Here is a 7,279-nt window from a genome sequence, read left to right as displayed (position 1 = left end):
CTGTTAGCCACATCGGATGACTTCAGGAGGTGTAGTGAGTGGCGTCTGTCTGTCCCCTTAAGCAGCGTAGCAAGCTTGAGTGAGCAGAGACAGACGAGTGCAGTTCTCCCCTTGAAACAGAGGCAAAGGACTGGTTGCTTCCTGTCCTGCTGTGGGGACGCCCTGTTGAGGAAATGTGGCCGGGTGGGTTAAAGTGAGAGAGAACCGAAGAGGAGCCCTGAAGTGAGATCAGATCAAATGTCCACCTAGTCCAGTATCCCTGCTTCTCCGACAGATGAATCTGAGAATCCCACAGGCAGGTTGTAAAGGCAAAAGGTTCTCTTCCATGGGCTCCACCCCAGCAATGGATAGACGGAGGTAGGTGGCCTGTGAATGCTTCATTCAGCCATCATGGCGAAGAGGCCTTGACAGACCTGCGTAATATCCTCAGGCAAGCTGTTCTGCCTCAGTTCCTCCATCTGCAGACTGGCTGACTTTTTACTCAGCAGCCTTCAGGATTACAAGTAGGCACGTGAAGCGGTTTCCACACTTGAAAGCCTGTTCCCCGCCCCAGATCAGCGTTACTGGGCTGACAACGCTGAGCTGTCGCTTTGCCCCCAGGAAAGTGTGTTTCTTCCAAGTTGTTCTATACTCTACCATCCATGGCTCATCCATTTCAGTGAGCAGAACGGCCTGGGTGCCATTTCACCGCAAGGGTTTCTTATTCTGCCTGACCGGTAGCAAAGGCGAGCGAAGAAGTGAAGCCGTTGGGGAGGAGAGGGGGGAGCTTCCTCTCCATAATTCCACTGCCATGTCTGGAACTCGGGCTGGAGTCCGCTTGCTCTCTGGCGCCCGCTGAAGTGGTGCCGTGAAGCTTAGAGCTGGCACCTTCAGCCTTCCTGAGTATTTTTTTTTTAATTTTTATTTTGGGGGTTGGGAGAGGGGGAGATGTTGGTTCAAACATTCTCCTAAGCCTGCCCCTGAGTTTGTGTTGGCAATAACTGGGAAATGGAGCTGATTCAACTGGCAGTTGTTGTTCTGTGGCCAGGGCATTATGAAAAGGTTTTCTGTCTTTCCCCTCCAAGGTTAACGCTGAATGTTTTCCTTCTTAATATACTGTTCACTTCATTATTAGCTGAAAGAGACTCTTTTTAAACTTTTTTTTCTTCCACTTTTCCAAAAAATGTATAAAAGTCCCTTCATGCTGCTGTGTTCTGGGAGCCGGGAAGTCCCGTGGACAGGAAGTGAGAAACCTGATGGTTGGAGTGATTTATACAGAAATTCCTTTCTTCCCCAGTGAGCTGGAACAGTGGGCCGATGTGTCAGTTTGCGGCTGGCTGCCTGGCTCCAAACCCCAGCCATTGTGCTCCTTTTGTCCCACACGGCAAGCGAGGCACTTCTGTTTAAAAGTGATGAATGAGGTGTTCTTTGAGCAGGGAATTCAGAGGAGGCAGTTCCACAGAACGGGCCACTTTATTCCTTTTCACCAGCGTCGGCCCCTTCCATTGTCCCCTCCTCTGAGGGGTCCCTTCTCTTGAGGAGCAGCAAGGCAATGGTGGGTGGCTGATCCGCCTGTTGCTGTCCTAAGCACACACCACCACCCCCAATCTCATCCTCTCCCTGCCCCTAAGCACAGCTTTTCTCCATCCCCACTGCTGCTGATCATGCACATCCTCAGGAAATCCTGTGTCCATCACCAAAATTACTCACCTCGTTGGTGTTGGAGGTTTTCCCCTGCATCAGCAGGGCTTAGAGGAGACCAAATGCCCTCCAGCTCTCTCTCCCAGCAAAAGTTTTCAACGAGAGAGGGAGAAGGGGGCATCTGTGGGCTTGGAGGGGGACCACTGCTCTGTTGTAGAGCGCATGCTTTGCCTTTGGAAGGTCCTAAGTTCGACTCCCCAGTTAAAATAATCCTGGGGAGCGTGACTGGAAAGGCCTCTGCCAACAGAGTATACAGTACCGTGCTAGGCGGGTTATTAGCCCGCCTCGGGATGAGATGGCTTCGTGTGTTCATGTAACCCAGGTCGTTGCATCAAGTTCACAAGCAAGGGTCAACCGTACTTTCTGATCCACCCATTGAAATACCCAGGAAAACATAAATGCTGCAAGAATGGAATGGGAGTGTTCAGAATTCTATAAATCCAACTCCCACCTGCCCCAGACGGCATGGCTAATCCTCAGGGGCGATCTCTGGAGGGCTGCAGGTGTCTTACCCATGCGGTTAGGGGCTCCCTGCGACCAGAAGACCCGCTCAGCTCCTGCTGTGACTTCTGAGATGCCACCGTGTGCTGCCCACATGTTCTCAAATAAACGTAGTCTTTGTAACCATAAGGACTAGAGCCTTGTTTTCCTTAAACGGGAAGAAAGAGCAGAGAGATTTCGGTTTCCAGTCATGTGTTGCTAAACCAATTTTGCGGATGCATGTGATACGTATAACCCTGGCTGCTGCTTCCTAAAAGGTCACTCAGAAGAAGGCCCTGCAACCATGCTGCCCTGCAACTGTGCTGTTTTCTTTCTCATTTGAAAGGCATGTAAACATGGTGGCCCTCCCGCTAAGCCTGGCTGAAAAACTCAAGAGCTGAATATATAAGCTCCCTTCCCGCTGTGGCTACAACTATCACACTTCTCAGTCCTGTGAAATGCATTAAGGGCTGGACCATGAACTTAGGAGGACTCAAGGCTGGCCATTCATTGGTGCCACTGAGCCGTGGCTGTGGTGGCCATCAGCTGCTTTGCTTTTGCTACTGTTGCTGGTGGCATCTACCACCTGCAGGCAAGATTAGCGCTCTTTCGAGACTGGTGCAATGCATCCACTTTGTGACGCACCGTCTCTAGCTTAGAATTAAGAGTAGTTTGGTAAGAGGGTTTAAGGCACCTCCAGGCCGTTTTCTGCTCAGTTACAGAATTCTAGAACTGTAAGGGCTATGGAGGCCATCGAGTCCAACCCCCTGCTCAGTGCAGGAATCCGGTTTTAAGCATCCCTAGCAAGTGGCTGCCCAATCTTTGCTTGAAGACCTTCAACATTGGTGAGCCATCGCCTCCGTAACCGGTTGGTTCCTAGGCTATTAATGTCTAGGTATTTGCAAAAAGAGCCGCTAACTCAGGAAATGTTGAGTGGCACGAGTCACCCTGAGCTGCGTTTTGTGATTCACAGTGCTGGCAATAGGTCAGCTCCACAGCCCGGGATCCCTGGAGTTCTTCGTTGTGCCTTGGACACACGGCTCCTATAATCCCACAACGGGATTGATTTGGCAGCACTGTGCCTGAGGTGCTATGAAAAAAAACCCTCTATACCCATGACCCCCCATTGACAACAGCAGTACCTTGAGCCCTTCAGTCCTGACTTCATGCTGCCACTGTCATCGGTTGGATGCAGCAAGTCCTAAATTACAGGGAGGTCTGCTGGTGGAGTTTGTTAAATGCGCAAGATAAAAGACCCTCCAAACTCTCCATGCCAGGAGAAGAGAGGGCCTTCCCTGGGGCTCTTGCAGAAATGGATGTTTCCTACACAAGGTGTCTTTTCTGAGGATAAAAGGCAAATGTGTCAAAGGCAAATTCCATGTTGGGGATCATTAAGAAAGGAATCGAAAATAAAACTGCCACTATCCTAATCCCCTTATGCCCTACTTGGAATACTGAGTACAGTTCTGGTCACCAAGCCTAAAAATGTAGAGCTGGAAAAGGTGCAGGAAAGGTTACAATGCTTGGGACATGCGTGGATGAAGAGTGCAGGGAGAAGGTTTCCCTCGGTTCGTCATAATAGAATCTGTCATCATCCCGTGAAGCTGAACGGTGGGAGATTTAAACCAGACAAAAGGAAGCGCTTCTTCACACAGCGTAGAGTGAAGCTATGGAATTCACTGCCACAAGATGTCGCGACGGCCACCCACTTGGACCGCTGGACTAGATAAGCCCTTGGTCTGCTCTATCCTGGGTCTTAACATTCTTACGAGATGGGAAGCGATTTCTCTCTCCCGCACCTTGTAGTTCAGCTCACTGAGTCTCCACTCTCCCTGCTTACGAGGATGATTTTGGGTGGGCGGAATGGTCCTGCCCTCACAGCCTTTGCATTTCGATCCTGTGACTCAAGGAAGCCTTTCTTTCCCTGAGTCACCCTTCTCCTAGCTAATGCTCAGAACCAGTCCGCCTCCATCTCCCCCCCACTTCACACGCTCCCGCACGTAACAACCACGCAGCCCTGCCTGTCGTGTCCCGGTTGCTTTGCCGCTTGTCCTGACATCCCACCTCCATTTGGAACTTAGTACCTGAACAGGCTTGCTCTAGGGTAAACAGCCCACAATGGAGCGAGGCGAGCTGTTCCTCATCTCCTGGACCTTTTCCAGAGGGCTAGTAGCTGTGTTTGTCTATTGCAGCAAAATCAAGAGAGTCTTGTGACACCTTAAAGACTAACACATTTGTTTTGGCATAGCGCTAGTCCTTGGAAGCTTGTGCCATAGTAAATCTCATGTGGACGTGTCGCTGTTCCTAACCCTTACCCTTTCCAGAATCCAGCTCTTTCTCCATGATCGGGGTTGTTTTCAAATACTTGTTCTGCCGCTTTGCTCAAACTTGGGAAGGTGGGGGGGGGAAGCCAAGAACGGTGGAAGGCCAGGATCTTGGCAAACCAAGGTCATGCTGTCTGCAAGCAATTACACCCACCTTCCTGCCCAACTGCACTAATGTTCCAGGCTGGAGGGAGACAGAAAATTCCTGTCCTTGGACAAAGTATCAGGTGCATCCAAATAGCCGCACTTCTTCTCTGGTGAAAGAAAACCCTCTCGCACCTGGTTTGGTCTTTTGCAAGGAATATAGTTGAGCCTTACGGAGTTGGCCTGTGTGTTTCCCTCCCTCCTCCCTCCTCCCCTGTTCCTTACAAGATCCGTTTCTTTTTCATGGACTATATTTAGGTGGCACTGGCAGAACCCCAGAACTGCTGAGTTCGGTTAAATCAATATTTCTTTCCTTAGAAGGTAGAGAGCAGGATTACCAAGTAAATGGTAAATAATATTTTGGTTTAGCATACCTGACGGTTTTTCCACTGTGAATTCCCTCCTGCTCAGCCTCAGCCACGGCAAGTTATTCAAAGGGTGGTGGTAAAGTTGGTTAAAAGAAAAGGGGAGGGAAAAACACCCTCTGCACTTTTAGGCAAGTTAAGCAAAACAAAACACAAAGGGGTCTTTGAGATTGGCTCTTCACCTAGCGTTTAAGAAGAGACGTCACTCTGAGGTGGTTCTGCTGAGGTGGCAACAGCCCTGCCTGCCTGCTGCCCAGGCTTCAGAGTGGGTGTGCATGTGGGAAAGGCCCTGAGGCAGGGGGACCCTCCCTCTCTCCACTGACCAGGACCTGCACAGGCTGAAGGACTCTCCTCCCCACACTACCACCACTCAAAGCAGAGCGTCCTCATTGACTATTTATTTATTTACTAGCAAGCGGCCCTGGCTTTGCACGGGTTGGAATAGCCTTTAGATTGATACAGCGAAGCCTCCAAGCAAGCATGCGCAGCTGTCAGAGTTGGGCTGTAGCTAGACCTAAGGTTTATCCCAGGATTGTCCTGGGGTCAAACCTGTTCATCTAAGTGCCACACAGGGCATCCAGCGCTCAGGCAGAGACGAACCCGGGATGATCTTTAGGTCTAGTTACGGCCTTGGACTCATTGTGCCCATCTCCCAGCTGAGTGAAGCTACAGCCACTGCCACCCCTAGGCTTGGCCATGGTGCTCTCCCTATTGCCCCCAAGGGAGGGGTTTGTCCACTCCATTCCTCTGAGGGTGGGCTGCCCCACAACAGAGGGAAGGGGGCGGTTGTATAATTGTGTTCCATGGTCTACTAATCTCCCCTGACTGCAAAGCTAAGCGCTATTTAGGGAAACCTGCCATCTAGTGGTTGAAGCTGTTACCACAGGTTTCAACCATACTGACAAATTTAAATTAATTAGATTTAATTAATGCACTTTGAAAACAAAATAATTCCTAGTGTGCCCAATGCAAGTTTCAGGTCTTTAGGTTTCAGTCTTGGGTCTACGGAGTTGATGGATGTACAGATATTATTATAGGTTTGTTATATTATTAGCTACTTTATAAAATACAGTTCTCTAAGTGAAATACGAGATAACACAACATTAAAACAATAAAAATACAATGTAATAACCCAATCCAGTATGTTGAATCTGAGGTCTTTCACACTGGTCATGCTTACTCTCCGTCATTTTAATCAGTTGCATAATGCCTAAAAATAACTTCATATATAAAATAATATTATAGTAAAATTAGTATTTATTTATCTAAAACATTTGTATCCCACCCTATATAATTAAGATCTTAGAGCATATAAATGGTCAGCGAAGGTCAGCAGCAACCAACCAACTAATATAAATGGTTTAAGAATGATATTGAAATGCCATTAACTAAGCAATCAAAGCAAATGAGTAGCAATTCTCGGCCTACATAAATTGACAATTATTTGACGATTCCACTATGAAAGTAAAATCCATATCTACAAATCCAAGTGCGGAGGAGCAAAGGATCTTCATTGGCACCGGATCAATGGAAAGCAAGGAAAAACAGAGGGAGATATGGGATGGCAGGATAAACCCATCAGTCGTGAATTGAAGTGAAGTGTGTGGACTCCTCCTCCTCCTCCTCTTCTGAACGTGATCCTGAAGCCCCTTTTTATATGGATCAGAAATGGGATCACATTGATTCTCAAGATTTACACCAATTTGATAATGAGACATGTGAGAAGACCTGTCACTTGCTCCTTCCATTGTCTGCTCATTGCTCCATAAGCACAACAAGGGAGAGGGCCTTTTCGGTGGTGGCCTCCCCGACTGTGAAATGATCTCCCCGATGAGGCTCGCCTGGCGCCAACGTTGTTATCTTTCCGGCGCCAGGTCAAGACTTTTCTCCCAGGCATTTAAGAGCATTTAACAACGCTAAGTTTGTTTTTTAACGGACCCCAGGACTGTTGTTTTTAAAATGGATAATGTTGTTTTTATACTGTTGTTTTTATGTTTTTGATGGTTTTAAATTTTGTATACTTTTAATGTTTACTGTTTTTAACTCTTGTAAACTGCCCAGAGAGCTTTGGCTATGGGGCGGTATATAAATGTAATAAAATAAATAAATAGATTCCACATCCATGTCTTCTTCCAAAGCAGCCCAAGTTTTCCAGCGTCTGCGGGGTGCCTCCTGCTTCCCTCTAGGCATCTGAGCAGATGCGAAGAGCCCTTTGCCCTTATCAGTCCAGCTGCCAAGGTCACACTTGGGCTGTCACCAAGGTTTAGGAAAATTCCAAGCAGCTCA

At 48.3% G+C, this 7,279-nt stretch overlaps 1 protein-coding gene across 1 annotated transcript in view; it reads right to left on the bottom strand.

Moving 5' to 3' along the window:
* The window catches only part of NSUN5 (NOP2/Sun RNA methyltransferase 5), a 74,826-nt gene that overhangs the window by 34,406 nt on the left and 33,141 nt on the right, over positions 1-7,279 (bottom strand). The gene's annotated exons all lie outside the window — the stretch shown is intronic.

Source organism: Elgaria multicarinata, chromosome 22 (genome assembly GCF_023053635.1).
Source record: "Elgaria multicarinata webbii isolate HBS135686 ecotype San Diego chromosome 22, rElgMul1.1.pri, whole genome shotgun sequence".
In the NCBI taxonomy this organism is placed as follows: Eukaryota; Metazoa; Chordata; class Lepidosauria; order Squamata; family Anguidae; genus Elgaria; species Elgaria multicarinata.
The sequence above is the reverse complement of the archived record's forward strand: the minus strand, read 5'-3'. Positions and strand labels throughout refer to the sequence as shown.